This window comes from Rhinoderma darwinii, unplaced genomic scaffold, assembly GCF_050947455.1.
Source record: "Rhinoderma darwinii isolate aRhiDar2 unplaced genomic scaffold, aRhiDar2.hap1 Scaffold_965, whole genome shotgun sequence".
NCBI lineage: Eukaryota > Metazoa > Chordata > Amphibia > Anura > Rhinodermatidae > Rhinoderma > Rhinoderma darwinii.
Window position 1 is genome coordinate 1 of NW_027464540.1, and position 22211 is coordinate 22211.

The following is a 22211-nucleotide window of genomic DNA, read 5'->3' on the forward strand; positions in this document are numbered from 1 at the left end:
GGTACCAGGGCACCTCCTGACCAAGAAACAAGGCAATACCCTAAAGTACTACACTTGATCTTAGCCAAAAGGCCGAGAAGCGATAACCCGAACGGGCCGCGCGTTGCCCGAGCCTGCCCGATACTGCTGTTCAGCCCTTGCAGCGATTCAGCCTACTTCTAGGCAATTCCATGGGGCAATGCAGGCTCACACACTCACAGCTACACGGGAGGTGAATAAAGGCCGGAGAGGAAGCCAGACAGGATTTGCTTCGTTTGCTTGCACCACAATGCAGTGCTGAAAGAGGAGGAATCTACATAAAAACGCCTTCCTGGCAACGCCCAAATGCTCTGCTGCCATGCAGATAAACACTGGCAGCGGCAGCAAGTGCATGCCCACAGCCACCCCTTGTTCCTTCACACCTTGTATCAGCTGTAATCCAGTCCGGTCCAGTGCTACCTGCTGAGCAGCACTGACCAACACTGCCTGGGCCCAGGCTTTTATCTCTGAGGCCCCATTATGATGTCAGAAAGCTGGCTCTGGCTCCTCAGGGCTCCACTATGACACGTGCAAAGTTCCGTCTGAACTTTATATAAGACGGTGCGGCTCAGTCAGTCACTCAGTGTTGCCTGAGAGGGCAACACTGCAACAGCCGGCCGCCAGGCTGTCTTTTTTTGCACAGCTAGTTGCCTCCAGGAGGCCACAAGAGGGAGACAAGGGACTGCAAAATGGAAAATAAGCATCCACCAACTTTACAGACAACTTCTCCTTGCTCCTACAACCTCCATCCTTGCACAGTTTGTTATTCTTCTAGGTAACATAGTAACAAATCCAAATTGCTGCTCTCTTTGTAGGCAAGCAAGGCTTTGTTGCAACTGCAATTCTTACTCCTTCTTGAAATGTAGGGACGACAGTACATTCCATCACATCCATCTAGTGTACACAGGTAGGTCCATTGTGGCGGGCGGGCGGGCGGGCGGCTTTAATGGCTGTTTGCTGTTCCCCTACTCCACTCCACTATTTGACTGTGGTGCTGCATCAATCAGTGGCTGGCTCAGGTGCAGCTCTTTAACTTACCTAAAAGGGAGGGCGGAGAGAAGACAAGGAAGGTGAATGAGCTGTTCCAATGTGAAATGCCGGAAACACAGACACACAGACGACACAAAACAAGAGGTGGCAATGTATTCATTAATTGCATTTAATCAATTAGCTCATTATCACTCATGCATTGTCCAACAGGTGTTGAAATAATGGGATTAAAAGGGGAGATCCCTTCAGAAAGACAGAAACAATGGCAAACACAAAAAACACTTTTGGAATCTGATTTTAGTCAACACATAAGGAAAGGGTGCACCGGTCCTGGAAATACTGCAATACCAGGTCAATGCGTGGAGTGGACAGAGCAAGCTCTATTTCCATCTCCCTGTTCTAAAAATCCATTTAATATATGGTCCCCAGATAGGGGACGTATCAGATATTAAACTGATAAGAACAGATTTTTTTTTTTTTTTTTTTTTTTTTTTTTCTTCTTTTTTGCTTTCCCTCAGATGGGAATGAATACGATCAACCACAACCATATCCGTTCTATGACAATTTCACGAAAAAACTGTCCCATCATCATCCAGAAAACATTCTAAATATATTTTTCCAAAGGTAAACAACAAAAACAGCAACATCATTGCATAAAACATTACAGAAAAAAGAAATCATGATGAACAATCAACAATATCAATCCATTTTTTAACTTTCCACACCCCCTCTGCATCCATTTCCCCTTTTCTCTTTTTATCCCACAAAAAACAAACATATAGCTTTCCCAATGCCATTCTCACACTATCTCTAACAGCCAGTTCTTTCCTTTTAAACACATATACATTCCTTACATCCCATAATACTTCTTTTATACATGCAAGCAACAACCACAACACTCTCTCTTTTTCTCCATTACACGCACACAACCCAAACATAAACATTTCAAAAGACAACAAACTCACCCCAGTCAACTCCTTACATAACGGTCCCATTCTCTTTATCACTTCTCTTGCATACTTACAATTCCAGAACAAATGAATAACACTCTCCCTTCCATTACAATCAGACCTTGGACACATATCACTCCTAATTAGCCCACGATTCCTCTGGAATTCTCTTACTGGTAACACTCCATGCAAACTTTGCCACACCAATTCACTCTGCTTATTTGTCAAACCATCCATTCTTACTTTCTTCCATACTTTCCCCACATCTCTTCCTCTCACCATATTTATACCACACTCAGTCTCCGCACACTCAATCATCCTGTACACCAAGCTCTTATTGCGCAACATCCTAACATCCACACCATGCAACTTATATTTCACAAGAAACTTATACATCCACACATACCATACAGGCACAACAAACGCAACTGGACTACGTAAATCTCTCGCACACCACTTCATCCGAATCAGGTAAGTCCCAAACAAATATTTACACATAACAGAATATTTTAAGTCTGCCCTAACTACTCTTAGAAGAAAAATACACATATTTACCCCAAAGAATACTTCTAAGTTAGGAAAACCCAATCCACCATTCCTCACAGATTTAATTACCACCTCCCTCCTTGCTCGCTCCATTTTTGATCCCCACAAGAAAACAAACAAAATCCTATTTAAGCTCCTCAAACACATATAATTAGGTGTAAACACAAAAGCAATATACAAGTATATTGGCAAAACAACACTCTTAATAATCAAAATCTTCCCAATAAACGATAAACTTCTCATCCTCCAAAAACATAATTTACTTTCCACTTTCTTCTTCACATCATCCCAACATTCTTTCCCATCTAATTTTTCTGTAAATTTCACCCCCAACACCTTAATTGGTCCATCCACAATGTTCACCCCTATATCCCCCCTCACCTTACTGCTCCCAAAACTTTTACATTCACTCTTACTCCAGTTAACACGAAAAGCAGACGCGCCACAAAAAAAGGACACTAACAGTTTCACACGTTTTATAGCACATTCAGAATCACATAGAACGCACACATCATCCATATAGCCACTTACCTTCCACTCTCTCCCCCCACTCCCTGGAATCTGAACACCACGCACAACCTTATCTTTCCTTAACAAACACAATAATGGCTCAATCGCACAAATGAAAGCAACCGGTGACAACGGACATCCTTGACGCACACCAGAAGACACAATCACTCTCCTACCCACACACCCATTCAATAACACACGACTATATATCCCACCATACAAACTCCTAATTCTACATACAAACTCAGCTGGAAAACCCATTTTCAGCAACACCTTATACAAAAACTTATGAGACAACCTATCATACGCTTTTTCAAAATCCAAACTTACCAAATGCACATCCTTCTTCCTTTCCATACAATCCCACAAACAATCTCTTAACATACACACATTCTCATGTATTCTTCTCCCAGGTACCGCACAACATTGCTCATCCCCAACCACACTCTCAATCACATCACGCATCCTATTGGCTATCACTTTTGCGTAAATCTTATAATCACAATTGAGTAACGTTATCGGGCGCCAATTTTTCAATTCCTTTAACTCTCCCTTTTTCGGAATCAACACAATCACACCCGCACGCATACTTTCAGTAATTTCTTCATTCACCCACATATATTTACACAATTCTATCACATCTTTTCCAATCACATCCCACATTAACCTATAGAACTCTATAGGGAGTCCATCTTCCCCTGGTGTCTTATTCACAGCCATACTATTTATTACCTTCCATACTTCATCCATAGTCACATCCTTCATAACACATTCTTTCTCAACATCACTCAAATTTTTATCCATCCCATTCAACACCTCACTCTCCAAAGTATCATCCCTCCATTTTTCTGCATACAACTCTTCATAGAACTTTGCCACTTCCTCACTCACATCATCACCACTCACCTCACTACCATCCTCCCCAATCAACACATTCATACTTTGTTTTTTACCAAACACTTTTTTGAAAAAAAACCGTGTACATTTCTCATCATATTCCATTCTCTCCAATTTTGCTCTAAAAATAACACTCTTACCTCTCTCAAACATAAATTCATTAATCTCTCTTTTGATAACTAATATATCCTCACTCACATCAGAACCTTCATCCCTTAACTTATATAATAAACTCAACTGAGCATTCAACCTCACATACTTTTCCCTCTTAATCGCAGCAAATTTATACCCAACATTTTTGAAAAACGATCTTGTCTTCATTTTAACCCAATCCCACCACCTACAGATATCAGTAAAATCACTTTTCTTCCTTACCCAACATGCATACCGATTTGCATATTCCCGCCTCACATCCTCACTTTCCAACAGACTCACATTTAATTTCCATAAACCCCGCCCATACACACCCTTTGCATCCACATCCACCTCACATATTACACACTCATGGTCTGAAAACAAAACCCCATGCTGTTTATAACTTAAAGAAATAACATTTTGCGAAACAAAGCAATAATCCAACCTACTATGAATTCTCCCCCTATCAGCATGATAGGTATTTAAATTCGGGTCTATTTTACATAACTTTTGCATATCTGATAAATTAAAATCACTAACTAAATCCAAAAATGTTTTCCCTGATATGTCAACATTACTCTTAGTGAGATCACAATTTAGATCACCAACTAAAATTACAGGCATTCTCCCTGGAATGAAAAACTTAATTTTTTCAAATAAAACATTTCTTTCTGCTTTATTTGTTGGAGCATATATATTAATTAAACATAACTGTACATTTTTGTACTCAAAGATAACTAAAATGCATCTACCTTGTTCTATAACAGTATAACTAACTAAAGATACTTCCCTCCCTTTAAACAAAACTCCCACCCCATCATTTTTATTTAACACACTGCCTGACCATACCATACTACCATGCACCCATTCATCACTTCCAATTGACTCACACAAACCACATTCCTGCAAACAAAAAATAGAAGCACTTTCCTGTGCCAGGAACTCTAGAATAGCAGCTCGTCTATTTTTACTCTTGAAGACTCTGACATTTTGAGACACTATCCTGAAGCCCATATTCAACTTAAAACTTCTAGCTCATGGAGAGCAACCTAAGAAGGAAATACATAAAAGTACAACAAAATACATTTTTGCACATAGGACTAAAAATAACACAAATTTCTCTTCCCAGAGGTCTCCTCTTCCTTGCATAATGTGAAGACCACAGGTGAGTGAAACACATCACTTATCCCTAAACTGCAGGGCAAACTGTGTCAGCGTCCATAGAGTCAATCTCCAGCACCTGAAAAGGGTTGCTTGTTTCCACACCTTCCTTCTCACTCTTCTCAGTGCGTCTTTTTTTACAGGATTTTTCCCTGCGAACCAAGAAGGTTTGACTGTCTTCCTCAGAGCTTTTATCCCCACCACCCTCCCTTTGACTCTTTATAGTCTCTGTCCCAGATGGATATTCCTCTATGTTACATGGGTCAGATGCATGAACAGAGCTGGTGAACTCCTCAATCACTTCCTCCAAACTTCTCAAAGGAGGTAAAAGCGGGGGCAGGGCACTCACCACAGGTGTTTGTGTAGTAGTCTCATCACCACTCCTTACCTCTTCACTGGCTGGGCCTCTTACCACACTTGCAAATGATCTCCTTTGCGTTGCACTGTGTTCCCGCCGCTCCACTTCTCTTTGCTGAGCCTCCTCCGCCCTCTTCTGATTCTGCTCCTTCTGTGCAGCTGCATTGGGGCAATCTCTAAATAAATGGTCAGTTTTACCACAGATATCACAGGCACGTGGAATAGGACACTCATTAGCTGTGTGCCCCTCCTGCTTACAGTTCCTGCAGCAACTTCCTTTAGTACAAACATCCTGTGTATGACCAAAAAGAAAACAATTTCTGCAGTACTTTGGCTGCCCAGGGTACATTATGAACCCCCTCTGGCCTGCCACAGAGAAACTCGCAGGTGGGTGCATAAAACCTCCTAAGTAATTAGGGTCCTGCTTCAACTTCACTCTGAACTTGTATTTGCAGTTGAAAATACCCATGCAATTCACCTGGGGTACTCCATCTCTAACATACTGGCAGTAGTTAAGGAGAAAATTTACAAGTACCTCCATCTTGGTGTAGGGATTGTAAACATGCACCGTGATAACAATTTCATTCAATCCGAACAACGGCGTACATTTTATACCTTGCATCATGGGGTCATCCTTGTTACTGCGCAGCCATTCATAGACGTTTATGCAAATGTCTTCATTTATGAAGGTAACGTCGTACACACCTGTTTTCCAGAAGTCCTGAACAGCAAAAATCAGATTTCTCTGCACACCAGCTTTACCTTCAATGATCTTTTCAATCATAAAACGGAGGTTGTTCTTCTGATGGTCCTTGGGATCCACTTCCATCCGGATGGTATTCTTCAGCCCAGCCATTTTTCAATAAGACACTGTCGGTAAAAACCACAGAAAATTAGACAGCAGCTCCTGCAAAGGAAACTGCTGGATCACTCCAGGACTCGCACCCTGACTACTACACTTGGTCGTAGCCAAAAGGCCGAGAAGCGATAACCCGAACGGGCCGCGCGTTGCCCGAGCCTGCCCGATACTGCTGTTCAGCCCTTGCAGCGATTCAGCCTACTTCTAGGCAATTCCATGGGGCCCTGCAGGCTCACACACTCACAGCTACACGGGAGGTGAATAAAGGCCGGAGATGAAGCCAGACAGGATTTGCTTCTTTTGCTTGCACCACAATGCAGTGCTGAAAGAGGAGGAATCTACATAAAAACGCCTTCCTGGCAACGCCCAAATGCCCTGCTGCCATGCAGATAAACACTGGCAGCGGCAGCAAGTGCATGCCCACAGCCACCCCTTGTTCCTTCACACCTTGTATCAGCTGTAATCCAGTCCAGTCCAGTCCAGTGCTGCCTGCTGAGCAGCACTGACCAACACTGCCTGGGCCCAGGCTTTTATCTCTGAGGCCCCATTATGATGTCAGAAAGCTGGCTCTGGCTCCTCAGGGCTCCACTATGACACGTGCAAAGTTCCGTCTGAACTTTATATAAGACGGTGCGGCTCAGTCAGTCACTCAGTGTTGCCTGAGAGGGCAACACTGCAACAGCCGGCCGCCAGGCTGTCTTTTTTTGCACAGCTAGTTGCCTCCAGGAGGCCACAAGAGGGAGACAAGGGACTGCAAAATGGAATATAAGCATCCACCAACTTTACAGACAACTTCTCCTTGCTCCTACAACCTCCATCCTTGCACAGTTTGTTATTCTTCTAGGTAACATAGTAACAAATCCAAATTGCTGCTCTCTTTGTAGGCAAGCAAGGCTTTGTTGCAACTGCAATTCTTACTCCTTCTTGAAATGTAGGGACGACAGTACATTCCATCACATCCATCTAGTGTACACAGGTAGGTCCATTGTGGCGGGCGGGCGGGCGGCTTTAATGGCTGTTTGCTGTTCCCCTACTCCACTCCACTATTTGACTGTGGTGCTGCATCAATCAGTGGCTGGCTCAGGTGCAGCTCTTTAACTTACCTAAAAGGGAGGGCGGAGAGAAGACAAGGAAGGTGAATGAGCTGTTCCAATGTGAAATGCCGGAAACACAGACACACAGACGACACAAAACAAGAGGTGGCAATGTATTCATTAATTGCATTTAATCAATTAGCTCATTATCACTCATGCATTGTCCAACAGGTGTTGAAATAATGGGATTAAAAGGGGAGATCCCTTCAGAAAGACAGAAACAATGGCAAACACAAAAAACACTTTTGGAATCTGATTTTAGTCAACACATAAGGAAATACTGCAATACCAGGTCAATGCGTGGAGTGGACAGAGCAAGCTCTATTTCCATCTCCCTGTTCTAAAAATCCATTTAATATATGGTCCCCAGATAGGGGACGTATCAGATATTAAACTGATAAGAACAGATACTACACTTGATCTTAGCCAAAAGGCCGAGAAGCGATAACCCGAACGGGCCGCGCGTTGCCCGAGCCTGCCCGATACTGCTGTTCAGCCCTTGCAGCGATTCAGCCTACTTCTAGGCAATTCCATGGGGCCCTGCAGGCTCACACACTCACAGCTACACGGGAGGTGAATAAAGGCCGGAGAGGAAGCCAGACAGGATTTGCTTCTTTTGCTTGCACCACAATGCAGTGCTGAAAGAGGAGGAATCTACATAAAAACGCCTTCCTGGCAACGCCCAAATGCCCTGCTGCCATGCAGATAAACACTGGCAGCGGCAGCAAGTGCATGCCCACAGCCACCCCTTGTTCCTTCACACCTTGTATCAGCTGTAATCCAGTCCAGTCCAGTGCTGCCTGCTGAGCAGCACTGACCAACACTGCCTGGGCCCAGGCTTTTATCTCTGAGGCCCCATTATGATGTCAGAAAGCTGGCTCTGGCTCCTCAGGGCTCCACTATGACACGTGCAAAGTTCCGTCTGAACTTTATATAAGACGGTGCGGCTCAGTCAGTCACTCAGTGTTGCCTGAGAGGGCAACACTGCAACAGCCGGCCGCCAGGCTGTCTTTTTTTGCACAGCTAGTTGCCTCCAGGAGGCCACAAGAGGGAGACAAGGGACTGCAAAATGGAAAATAAGCATCCACCAACTTTACAGACAACTTCTCCTTGCTCCTACAACCTCCATCCTTGCACAGTTTGTTATTCTTCTAGGTAACATAGTAACAAATCCAAATTGCTGCTCTCTTTGTAGGCAAGCAAGGCTTTGTTGCAACTGCAACTCTTACTCCTTCTTGAAATGTAGGGACGACAGTACATTCCATCACATCCATCTAGTGTGCACAGGTAGGTCCATTGTGGCGGGCGGGCGGGCGGGCGGGCGGCTTTAATGGCTGTTTGCTGTTCCCCTACTCCACTCCACTATTTGACTGTGGTGCTGCATCAATCAGTGGCTGGCTCAGGTGCAGCTCTTTAACTTACCTAAAAGGGAGGGCGGAGAGAAGACAAGGAAGGTGAATGAGCTGTTCCAATGTGAAATGCCGGAAACACAGACACACAGGCGACACAAAACAAGAGGTGGCAATGTATTCATTAATTGCATTTAATCAATTAGCTCATTATCACTCATGCATTGTCCAACAGGTGTTGAAATAATGGGATTAAAAGGGGAGATCCCTTCAGAAAGACAGAAACAATGGCAAACACAAAAAACACTTTTGGAATCTGATTTTAGTCAACACATAAGGAAAGGGTGCACCGGTCCTGGAAATACTGCAATACCAGGTCAATGCGTGGAGTGGACAGAGCAAGCTCTATTTCCATCTCCCTGTTCTAAAAATCCATTTAATATATGGTCCCCAGATAGGGGACGTATCAGATATTAAACTGATAAGAACAGATTTTTTACTTTTTTATTGAATTATTCAGAAAATACAATACATTATATCAGAAGAATTTTTCAAAACATGAACAACAGATAAGAACAAGGAACATCAAAGTCCTGACATCAGAAAAGCAACTTAATCTTGCAGAAGCATATTCCATAGATGAATATTCCAAAGGCTTTTTGCTTTCCTCAGTCCCAACCTTTTTTTGTCCAGGAGATAAAAAACGTACATCTCACTAAGAGCCAACTTAATACAGTCCTTCTCTGTAATTGAATCACGTTTAAAAAGCAAGATGTTTCTAACTTTCCACAAAGCCATCTTTATACAATTTACAGTAATCCATAGAACTCGACTCTTTTCACTAGTCGGGACATTAAAAACACCATATAGTATTACTTCATGATTCAAAACATTAAGATCGGATACAAATTTCAACAGAGAACCAATATAACGCCAAACATTTTGAGCATAAAAACAATTCCAAAATAAATGTAGAACTGTCTCATCATTAAAACATCCTGCTCTCGTACATTTTGCAGTTCTAACTAGCCTTCTCTTATGTTGAAAATCTCGGGTAGGTAAACATTTGTGTACAATTTGCCATGCTAAGTCCTTGAGTTCATTTGACAGGAAAGCCATATTGGTCATTCTCCATATTTTTTGAGTCCTTTCAACAGAATAATTTAAAACCATTGATAGTTGTTCATTCTTCCTAACTTCCAAATTTAATTTTCTTGTATTACTTAAAACATTTGCATCAAAACCACTAATATCATACATATGAATAATTCTTTCTAAAATAGCATAATGAATTGGGGGAACATATAGAACAGGCGATGTTAAAGACAAGGTTATCCATTTTCTTTTCCTAAAAATATGACCAGCAGCATATCTTAGAAAATACGACCAATAACTATGACCGTGTAGGCCATTAAAACACATAGAAAAGAATTTCACATATAAAAACCTCTTAATGTTTGGTACATCTTTACCTCCCAATTTCTTTGCTGTAAACATAACCTCTCTTTTAATTTTATCCATTTTTGAACTCCATATAAAATGAAAACAAATCTTATTTAAAAACTTTAAAGTGCATTCTTTCGGTGGGAAAACCATGCTTAGATATAACATTATAGGTAAAAGCAGAGATTTCATAATAAGTATCTTCCCCTCAATAGTTAATTTTCTCATTTTCCAAAAACTAATCTTCTTTTGTACTTTCTCTTTCACTATAGACCAACTTTCTTCTCCATTATTTCCACTATCAAAGATAATCCCTAAAATCTTGATCTTATTATATTGCACTTGTACTTCCGTATTGCACCATTCCCCTATTGCAAAGCAATCACATTTCTCTTTGTTTAATCTAAAGGCAGAACCCTCACAAAAGTATTCAGTTTGCCTTATTGCACGTTTCAAGGATGATTCATTTGTGCAAAAAATGTTAACATCGTCCATATAGGCTATAGTTTTGACACTTTGTCCTCCACTCCCAGGAATTGGCACACCTTTAATAATCTTATCTTTCCTTAAAAGGGTTAAAAGTGGCTCTATTGTACATATAAAAAGTATCGGGGACAGCGGGCATCCTTGTTTAACTCCCGATTGCAAAAACACTTCTTGAGACAGAAAACCATTTACTAAAATACGACTAACACAATTTTTATATAAAAGCGCAATTCTTTCAATAATAAAATCAGGAAAGCACATTCTTTTTAAGACCATCAATAAAAATTCATGCGAGACCCTATCATAGGCCTTTTGAAAATCTAAAGATAAAATCGCCATTCTCTGTTTGCATTGTTTCTGATACCATAGAACGTCTCTGATAAGATTAAGATGATCACTTACTTTCCTCCCTGGCACTCCACATACTTGGTCACTGTGAATTACTTTGGAGATCACTTTTTTCATCCTATTTACTAAGACCTTTGCTAACACTTTATAATCCACATTTAATAAGGTTATAGGTCTCCAGTTCTCCAATTTTGTCCTATCACCTTTCTTAAAAATCAGAGTAACTACTCCATCACGCCAGGAGGCCGGCAAAATTTTACATAAAAAAGCGTTTTTAAAAACACTTATAAGATCATCTTTTAAAATAGACCAGAAGCATAAGTAAAACTCCACGGGTAATCCGTCAGAGCCTGGTGTTTTCCCCTTAGAGAAACTTTTAAACACACTCAACAGTTCTGGTAAACTCACACTCTCACATAGACTTTCCTGATCAGAATTCTCGAGTTTTAAATCCATAGCATTTAAAAGGTCTTCCGTAAAAGAATGGTCAATTGTTTTTTTATTAAAAAGATCCTGATAAAACTTCTGCGCTTCTACTAAAATCTCGTCATTTGTCTTCTTACCTTCCATCTCGACAATCATTCCTTTATTTTCCACCACTTTTTTAAAGAAAAACCTTGAACATTTCTCATCATTTTCTAAACATTGCACTTTTGCATTAAAAATCACCTCCTTACCTTTTGCACTTATCGCATTCTTGATATCACTTTTTGTCATTGCAATAACATCATCCATTTCTAGCCCCTCTTGTTTTAACCTGTAATACGTCTGCATTTTTGTGTTCAATACTTTAAACCACTGTTTTTTTTCCCTGGCCTTTTGCATCCCTTTCCTAATAAAAAACTGTTTTATCCATTTCTTTACCTCCTCCCACCATGCCAGAATACTCTCGTATCTAGACTGACCCAACCTCCATTTTTTATATACAAGGATAAACTCATTTTTAATTTGCATATCTTCCAGCAATGTAGTATTGAGTTTCCAGACTCCTCTTCCTTTCTCCAGGCCAGGTAAAGTGACATGTGCATACAACAATTTATGATCTGAGAATATGTTAGATAAAAGAGAAATATTATTCAATTTAACACTATCTGATATTAAAACAAAATCTATTCTAGATTTACAGACATTATTCTCCCAAGTATATCCAGGGTCATTGGGATGTAAACTCTTCCACATATCAGAGAGATTAAAATCTATTGTAAAATTTTTAAGTTGTTTCTCTGTTTTATCCGTTCTCACATGTACACTTCTACTCTCACGCTGTTCACCACTCATATTACAATTAAAATCACCAGCCATTAGAATCGGTGTTGGGCCTGGGATAAAAACTTGCATATCATTAAGCAAATCAGCCCTTTCTTGTTTCTCAGGTGAAGCATATACATTTATCAACTTGATCTCTAACCCATTATACTTGACATTCACCTGTAGAGCTCTCCCAGGAACAATCTCAAAATATGACAATATTTGTATATCTGAACCTCTAAATAAAACCCCAACACCCGAATTTTTATTTATGTTATCTCCAGACCAGACTGATGGCCCAATAGTCCAGTCCTTCCGGATATCACTGTAATTTGGGCTGTGATCAATTGCACATTCCTGTAAAAAATAAATAGAACAGTCCACAGACTCCAAATACTTAAATAAAGCAGCCCTCCGAGTGGGGCTCTTCAAACTTCTCACATTAAGTGAGGCATATTTTAAAGATGCCATCTAATAGATGATTTTATCAGCTGGAGCTCGAACTTTCGGATATAAAGCCCAATATTGACTCTGGACTTACAAAATCCTCAATATTGAAAGGATCAGACGCTGACATTAGTGGTATTAGAGGCCTTGACATTAACTGACATGTATCAATTTCTTCTGCACTCATCTTTGAGGGTCTTTTAACTCCCAGGGGTTGCTCCTCCCCGTCTTTTTTGCCTTTCTTGCGTTTTGTTTCCCTTGAGGCGACTTCCATGGCTTCCTCACTTGATCTGGGCTTTCCATCAGCTACAGCCTCAGCAGGGAGTGCCCTCCCCACCTCAGCTGCAGCAGCAGAGTGCCCCACAAGCTCCACCCCGGTCTTGATTTTCACTGTTGGCTTCTCTGCAAGTAGTTTTGGCTGCTCAGGTTGATTACTCCCCCCTGGGTCCGCAGCAGGGAGCCCAACCTGGACAGCGCCACCCCTTCCAGCCACTCGATCAGCCCAAGATCTGGACGTACGCATACTGCAGTCCTTAAAGGAACAGTGTCATCACAAATATTTTATTTATATGTTAAAGATGTTAGTGCCTTAATATAAACGTTTATTTTCATTTGTGTGTTTGTGTTTTACTGTTTCTTTTTTTCACACTTTTTTTTCCCTATGGGGGCTGCCATTTTTTGTTCCATTTCTGTGTGTGTCGATTAACGACACACACAGACATGGAACACGGCAGCCACAGTCCCATAGGGACTGCGAACGGCTCCCGTCCCATTGACTGCCGTGTACGGCGTCTGTGTGGGAACTGCGCATGCGCCGCTCCCACACAGTCCTATTCGAAATTGGCGCCGTCCGGCGCCATTTTCCTGTGGACCGGAAGTCGCGGCCGGACAGTGATATTACTACTTCCGGTCGCGGCTTCCGGACAAGTGCACATGGGACAGCGGCAGCAAAGGGAGCGGACGGGCCGCGGCGGCAGGAGCAGGTAAGAGATTTCAATGTATGTTAGTGTTTGTGTGTGTTTACTACTGCATGTAAACCTACTACACTGTGAGTTACCTCAAAAAATGGCGACACACAGTGTAGCAGGTTAAACCTTTCAAACCCCTCGTTTATCCCGGCACTAGCCAGGATAAAGGAGGGGGGGATGCTGAGCGCTCACTAGAGCGATAGCTTTTAACCCAATGTTGCAATGCTGCAATTTTGGGAACTAGCTCCAAACAGCTCCATCTAGTGACCAAAAATGGGTAGTATTATAAATTTTGAAAAATTTGAAAAAATTTATAATATTTCTTGACTCGCGAAAAAAATAAAAAAAATTTGAACAATGTTTAATCACCCACACACTAAATGTTTAAATTTAAAAAAAAAAACATGTTTTTGGGGCGACACCATGCCTTTAAAGGCATGACCTTCTTCTCCACAAACATTGCAGACCATTGTGCTGCAGTCCTTAGACAGATGACCTTCTTTATTACAGCGACCACAAAAGACAGCCGGACTTTCACAACCATCTGCAGTGTGGCCAAATTTCTTACACTTCCTGCAAAACAGAGGCATCTCTGGGTAAAAGAGATATCCCTTGTCACGCCCAATGGAAAAGTTTGATGGTGGATGACACAGTCCCCCAACACCACCTGGATCTCCAGCCAATTTAACAAAAAACTTGTGTTTGCCAGTCCACAAATCTTCCGAGTTCATGACCTTATGCGAATATTTTATGCTAATGCAGTATTTTCTCAGAAACAAAGCAATGTCCTCCACAGGCACAAAAGGGTTATACATACATACCACCAAAGGCACATCCCCACCAGAATAAAGAATGGTTACGATCAGTCCATCGAGCTCCGGGTTCTCTTTGCAGGTCTTGAGTACCTCAAATAAATTTTGGCAGGCAGAAATAGAATCCAAGGTCAAAATGTAGGCTCCTTTCCTGGAATCCCTCAGGCAAACGATGGTCTCCTTCTTCACCAACAAGATCTTGTAAAGGATTTCTCTCACGAAGTAAGGTAACTGGAACCGATCCACCTTGCTCTCCTCCACTTCAAATCGAAAGGAAAAACGAATCCGCGCTTCGCCGGCTGAAATATAACGGATGATCACACCCATGATGATCGATCGCCTTTTCGGTCTTGTTCGTAGTCTTCCCCCTATAGCAGCAGGTGGCTTAAGACAGCAAGCTGCCGATGCCACAAGGCCGAAGGAAGAGCGTACTCCCAAGGTCCCCCTAGCTAAACCACTTGAGCTTAGCCAGAAGGCCGAGAAGCGATAACCCGAACGGGCCGCGCGTTGCCCGAGCCTGCCCGATACTGCTGTTCAGCCCTTGCAGCGATTCAGCCTACTTCTAGGCAATTCCATGGGGCCCTGCAGGCTCACACACTCACAGCTACACGGGAGGTGAATAAAGGCCGGAGATGAAGCCAGACAGGATTTGCTTCTTTTGCTTGCACCACAATGCAGTGCTGAAATAGGAGGAATCTACATAAAAACGCCTTCCTGGCAATGCCCAAATGCCCTGCTGCCATGCAGATAAACACTGGCAGCGGCAGCAAGTGCATGCCCACAGCCACCCCTTGTTCCTTCACACCTTGTATCAGCTGTAATCCAGTCCAGTCCAGTGCTGCCTGCTGAGCAGCACTGACCAACACTGCCTGGGCCCAGGCTTTTATCTCTGAGGCCCCATTATGATGTCAGAAAGCTGGCTCTGGCTCCTCAGGGCTCCACTATGACATGTGCAAAGTTCCGTCTGAACTTTATATAAGACGGTGCGGCTCAGTCAGTCACTCAGTGTTGCCTGAGAGGGCAACACTGCAACAGAAGGCCGCCAGGCTGTCTTTTTTTGCACAGCTAGTTGCCTCCAGGAGGCCACAAGAGGGAGACAAGGGACTGCAAAATGGAAAATAAGCATCCACCAACTTTACAGACAACTTCTCCTTGCTCCTACAACCTCCATCCTTGCACAGTTTGTTATTCTTCTAGGTAACATAGTAACAAATCCAAATTGCTGCTCTCTTTGTAGGCAAGCAAGGCTTTGTTGCAACTGCAATTCTTACTCCTTCTTGAAATGTAGGGACGACAGTACATTCCATCACATCCATCTAGTGTACACAGGTAGGTCCATTGTGGCGGGCGGGCGGGCGGCTTTAATGGCTGTTTGCTGTTCCCCTACTCCACATCACTATTTGACTGTGGTGCTGCATCAATCAGTGGCTGGCTCAGGTGCAGCTCTTTAACTTACCTAAAAGGGAGGGCGGAGAGAAGACAAGGAAGGTGAATGAGCTGTTCCAATGTGAAATGCCGGAAACACAGACACACAGACGACACAAAACAAGAGGTGGCAATGTATTCATTAATTGCATTTAATCAATTAGCTCATTATCACTCATGCATTGTCCAACAGGTGTTGAAATAATGGGATTAAAAGGGGAGATCCCTTCAGAAAGACAGAAACAATGGCAAACACAAAAAACACTTTTGGAATCTGATTTTAGTCAACACATAAGGAAAGGGTGCACCGGTCCTGGAAATACTGCAATACCAGGTCAATGCATGGAGTGGACAGAGCAAGCTCTATTTCCATCTCCCTGTTCTAAAAATCCATTTAATATATGGTCCCCAGATAGGGGACGTATCAGATATTAAACTGATAAGAACAGATTTTTTTTTTAAGTTGGCTACCCCTTTTCAGGGGTGTCAATGATTTATTTCATGATAAAAAATACAGTTTACAATAAAACCAACTTTTGTACAAATGAATAACAATAAAATCAATATTTCATTGCATTACATTACATAAAAGGGACATGGTGGCAAATCTTTATATGTTGGAGTTCCATTCTTTCACAAACCATTTATTAAGAAGGGTGGCATTTCTTTTTTTGTCTAATAAATAATAAATGTACATTTCGCTAAAACAAAGACCTAAAACATCATCAGTAGATAAAACATCGTGCTTAAAAATCAGGATGTTCCTGGCCTTCCATAGAGCTTCTTTGGCGCAATTCATCGTCTTCCACGCTATTATCTTTTGGCTCGCGGTTGGGCATCCAAATAGTCCATATAAAATATCTTCATAATTCAAGTCTTTCAGGTCTGCCATCTTTACCAAAAGAGGGAATATTTTTTTCCAAAATTCCTTCGCAAAATCACACGTCCAAAAAATGTGTCGAATCGTTTCCTCGGCCTGGCAGCCTTCCCTCGGGCAGACGGCAGACCTCGCGAGCCTCCTTCTGTATTGGAATGCCCGGCATGGAAGACATTGATGAATGCAGCTCCAGGCCAGGTCCATCTGTGTATTAAAAAGATAAAACACATTAATAATTTTGAAGATAAAAGCACTTCGTTCCTCATTAAAATTCTCAATCCTGCTGACCGTCTCACTTTCTCTTAGGTCTTTAATTAATTTTTTACTATTTTTCAGCTCATTTACATTTTTTCCCTTCAGGTTGAATAAGGTCACTATCTTTTCTAAAATCACATAGTTTATTGAGAGTTTAAAAGCGTAAGGTGAGGATAAAACAATGTTGAACCACCCAAACCTTCGCATTAAAAACCCTGTATTAAAACGTAAAAAGTAGGACCAATAATGTTCTTTAAAAAGGGAATTAAAACAGAAACTGAAGAACTTGATTAAAAGAAACCTGTTAAAATTCGGAAAATCTTTGCCACCCTTCGGTTTGGATTTCATCACAATCTCTCTTTTAAGTTTCTCCATTCTGGAACTCCAAAAGAAGGTAAAACATGCTTTAGTAATTTTTTGCAATAAAACCGTGGGGGGAGGGAAAACCATACTGAGATATAAAAGCAGGGGTAAAATGACCATTTTAATAATTAAAACTTTTCCCTCCATGGTAAGTTTTCTCATGTTCCACATACATATTTTTTGATTTACCTTCTGCGCCACCATGTCCCAACTGATAAAACCATTATCGCACTCACTGAAGGAGACACCTAAAATCGTAATATTATCTGACACAGGGACGGGTATGTCTCTAAAAGCCATGCTTCCTATATTTAAAATATTACTTTTGTCGAAGTTCACCTTAAAACCGGAAGCACAGCAATAAAACTCAATTTGTCTGAGGGTTCTCTGAAGCGACAGGGTGTCCCTGCAAAAAACCGCTACATCGTCCATGTACCCCACTGCTTTAGCCTCTACGCCGCCACCCCCGGGCAGGGGGACTCCACGTATTAACTTATCGCGGCGAATTGTACACAGTAGAGGCTCTAATGCGCAAATAAAAAGCAGTGGGGACAAGGGACACCCCTGCTTCACCCCTGAGTCTAAAATCACGTCCTGTGTCTTAAAACCATTCACTAAAATTTTGCTTGTGCAATCTTTATAAAAGGCTTTAAGTGATAATAAAAATCCTTCAGGTATACCCATACGCTCTAAAACCTTAAAAAGATAAAAATGAGAGACACGGTCGAACGCCTTCTCGAAGTCTATAGATAAAATGGCTAATTTACCTCTTCTAGACCTCGTGTCCTCAATCACATCTTTTACCAGGTTAAGATTATCCCAGATGCTGCGGCCTGGCACCCCACACACCTGGTTAGAGTGTACAATGTGGGGTATTATGGCTTTTAATCTATTTGCGCACACTTTTGCCATTATTTTATAGTCGCTATTCAGAAGGGTTATTGGTCTCCAGTTCTTCAAAACTGCGATGTCACCTTTCTTATGTAGCAGGGAGACCTCACCCTTCCGCCAGGACTTAGGCAGCATCTTGGAATTAAAAACTTCATAAAAAAGGCTAAAAAGATCCTCTTTTAAAATGTCATAAAATTTGACATAAAACTCACTGGGTATACCGTCCGGTCCGGGAACTTTTCCGGCTTTAAAACTCTTTACCGTTTCTAAAACCTCCTGCTCCGTCAGCTCCTGTAATAAAAAATTCTGGGAGACAGGGTCTAAAACAGTAGTAATCTCCTTCAGTGAGTCACGCATAAAATTATGATCCACAGTTTTAACACTAAAAAGGTCAGCATAAAACTCATGAACTTTACTTAAAATACCCTGTACATCTGACACACCTTCAATATTTTTAATAATAGCCTTTTTATTGTTAATTTTTTTAAAAAAGTACCTGGAGCAGGTCTCATTCTCCTCCACATGCTGAATTTTGGAACGGAAAATGATCTCTTTGCCTTTCTGCTCCAGGCACTGGGCTATTTCTTTTTTTAAATTAGTGATGTCAGTTTTAACGTCAATTTCATTATCTCTCATCTTGTACAGGGTCTGCAGACGGGTGCTGAGAATTTTAAAAAAAGCATGTTTTTCTCTGGCTTTCGCCACGCTCTTTTTAATAAAAAATTCCTTTATTCTTTTTTTCATTTTCTCCCACCATGCACTGATGGGAGTACGCATGTCTCTCCCCCGCCTGCATTTTTGGTAAAATTCAATAAAATCAGTAAAAACCTGTGGATCATCTAAAAGGGAAACATTTAACTTCCAGGACTTCTTACACACTGGTTTATTAAAATCACGCTTTACATAAAATGATAAAAGCTTGTGATCTGAGAAAACATTAGTTAAAACTTCACAATTAAAAGGCAGTACATTCTCATTACAAAAAATAAAATCTATCCTGGAGCTACAGGTGGCGTTGCTCCAGGTAACGCCGGCTTCCTCTGGGCTGCTCCTATTACATTCTTTGTACAAATCTGTTAATTTAAAATCATTTACAATATCTTTGAGCAGTCCAGAGGTCTTATCGTAATTCCTACTTGTAGTACTGGTAAGCCGGCGTTCCCCCCTCAGGATACAGTTAAAATCACCTGCGAGGATAAAAGGCTCAGTTGTATTAATAAAAAGAGGTAACATTTCTAGCATCTCTGCTCTCTCCTTTTTGTCAGGTGAGCCGTAAAAATTTAAAAACTGCCATTTTACGCCGTCAATAAAAGCTTTAACCAATAAAATACGTCCTGGAAGAATCTCTTGAATAAAATCAATAAAAACGTTTCCCTTAAAAAGAATGGCGACCCCTGCTGATCTGGACTCGTTAGATCCAGACCAGACTGATGGACCATACTTCCAATCCTCTTTGTATTTATGGTACTTCATTGCATGGGGAATGCCGCACTCCTGCAGGAAAAAAACAGAGGCTGCCAGGCCAGATAAAAAACTGAAGAGAGCAACCCTTCTGACTTTGGACTTGGCGCCCCTCACGTTGAGGGAGATCCCCTTTATTTCAGACATCGTGGAGTTTTAATTGTGTTAGTCTTGATTTTAAAAAATAAATAATCGTGTTACTTAAAATCAGACTTGGCCTCCACCAGCAATACCAGAAATCTCGCTTGAACTCATCTCCCCGCCCTCGTCTGACTCTAGCGAGAAAGGGGATGATTCAGGAGAGGAACTACCTTCCGTGAGCGTCGAGCCAACAGCCCTCATCTCGTATACAGGGAGTCCAGATTCACACAGCCTTACCTGGGTCTCTAACGGCTGACCATATAGGTCTGTATCGGGTGGGTCCCCCAAGGGCCCCGCCGCTCCCCCCTGAGGCCGTGCAGGCCGTGCAGGCCGTTCTAGAGGGGGAGGTTGCGCACATGGCGGGGTGTCGGTTGGCTCGGGGGGAACAGTGCCCACCCTCCTCACCAGTAACGACGAGGGGGCGGTCCTAGGAGGAGCCTCACTTTGCTTTACGGACGTATCCATTTGCTCCTCCCCTGTCACCCCCCTACCGGCACGCTCCTGTTTACCCTTTTTACGGGGACCCACTTTCAGCCAACCTTCCTCTTCAGACTCCGTATCTAGAGACCCAGGATTGGGAGCAGGCCCGGCATCCACTGAGCAACCAGCACTCTGGGATGCCTCAGTTATCTCACTGGCCTGCCCCTTCTCAGCCTTACGTTTGGCTTGGCGTTTTTCCTTCGCACTGGACTCCCTTCTCTCCTCTGAGGCTGTTGGCTGTGAGGTACCTGCTTTGGCTCCAACAGACCGTACCCTTGAAGCCCAGGTACCCCGCTGCTCCTTTGCAGCACTGGCTTGTTCCTCTCCCTGAGGGCGGGGCTGGTCCGCTGGTGGAGCACGTGGGGGCGCCCCGGGTTGCTCTTCTTCTCCGCTTCGGTACCTATGAGGACAAGAAAAATACAAGTGACCAGTTTTTTGACAAAAGTTGCATTTTTTTTCTTCTGAGCACTCCCTTATATTGTGCTCTTTGCTTCCACAGTTTCTGCAGGTGACATCGCAGTTAAAACTGGTATGTCCATAGGTACCACAAGCCCTGCAGAAGTTTGGCATCCCTGAGAAGTAGAGGTCGCCATTCACATTTCCAATTTTAAAACGAGCCGGTGGTAATCTCGTTTCTTGGGTGGAGGGGTCCTTAATCAGCGTAACTAAAAACTTCCATTTGGCGGTCCACACTCCACACTCGTTCATCACTTTCCCCAGGAGTTTGACATTTTTGAAGTAGGCAGCTAGAAATGCTGCCACTTCCATATCTCTCACATATGGGGAATACATTTTAATCACCACGAGTTTGGTTATTTCAAATTCATGCTCTACTACCTTGACTCCCGCTGCTACGAGTTCACCTTGTTTCCTCTCAGCTCGGTCCATAGCATCACGGAGTATTCCTTCTCCCATGAAGGTGACATCGTAGATTCCTCGCTTCGGGTAGTCCTGGATAGCCAAGAGCTCGTTCTTGTGGACCGCCAGCAGATCTTCCAAAATGGCGTGGACTAAAAATTTAATACCACGGGGACCGCCTCCACCCTCTGCCACGATAAATCGTGCAGAATTCTTAAGCCGGGCGTACACCGGCACCGCATCGGGTTCGCCTGCCATTAGCGTGGCCAGGTCGAACCGCACAGCTTTCGCTGCGCCCCTTGTCTTACGGAGACCAAGGGGCTGGGGGGGATCGCAACTCGTTGCTCAGGACTAAGCCTCTCTCCCAAATAGCAGCACGGGGGTGAAGTCCAGGCGAACCTGGACGATCCCCCGAGGCCGAGAGAGAGGGTACCTGAGCACCTTCTGACCAAAAACCTCCTGTATAAATACACTTGGTCTTAGCCAAAAGGCCGAGAAGCGATAACCCGAACGGGCCGCGCGTTGCCCGAGCCTGCCCGATACTGCTGTTCAGCCCTTGCAGCGATTCAGCCTACTTCTAGGCAACTCCATGGGGCCCTGCAGGCTCACACACTCACAGCTACATGGGAGGTGAATAAAGGCCGGAGAGGAAGCCAGACAGGATTTGCTTCTTTTGCTTGCACCACAATGCAGTGCTGAAAGAGGAGGAATCTACATAAAAACGCCTTCCTGGCAACGCCCAAATGCCCTGCTGCCATGCAGATAAACACTGGCAGCGGCAGCAAGTGCATGCCCACAGCCACCCCTTGTTCCTTCACACCTTGTATCAGCTGTAATCCAGT

General features: G+C 42.8%; 3 non-coding genes and 1 pseudogene across 3 annotated transcripts; all 4 read right to left on the minus strand.

Moving 5' to 3' along the window:
* Positions 1-1322: 1322 nt before the first annotated feature.
* On the minus strand, positions 1323-1589 carry LOC142733607 (U2 spliceosomal RNA; annotated as a pseudogene).
* A 6183-nt stretch (positions 1590-7772) lies between these two features.
* Positions 7773-7963, minus strand: LOC142733594 (U2 spliceosomal RNA). The gene has a single exon (XR_012880215.1). It is a non-coding gene; the product is annotated as a U2 spliceosomal RNA (small nuclear RNA).
* A 1242-nt stretch (positions 7964-9205) lies between these two features.
* LOC142733595 (U2 spliceosomal RNA) lies at positions 9206-9396 on the minus strand. The gene has a single exon (XR_012880216.1). It is a non-coding gene; the product is annotated as a U2 spliceosomal RNA (small nuclear RNA).
* Positions 9397-16340: 6944 nt separating this feature from the next.
* On the minus strand, positions 16341-16528 carry LOC142733599 (U2 spliceosomal RNA). The gene has a single exon (XR_012880218.1). It is a non-coding gene; the product is annotated as a U2 spliceosomal RNA (small nuclear RNA).
* Between the last annotated feature and the right edge of the window lie 5683 nt (positions 16529-22211).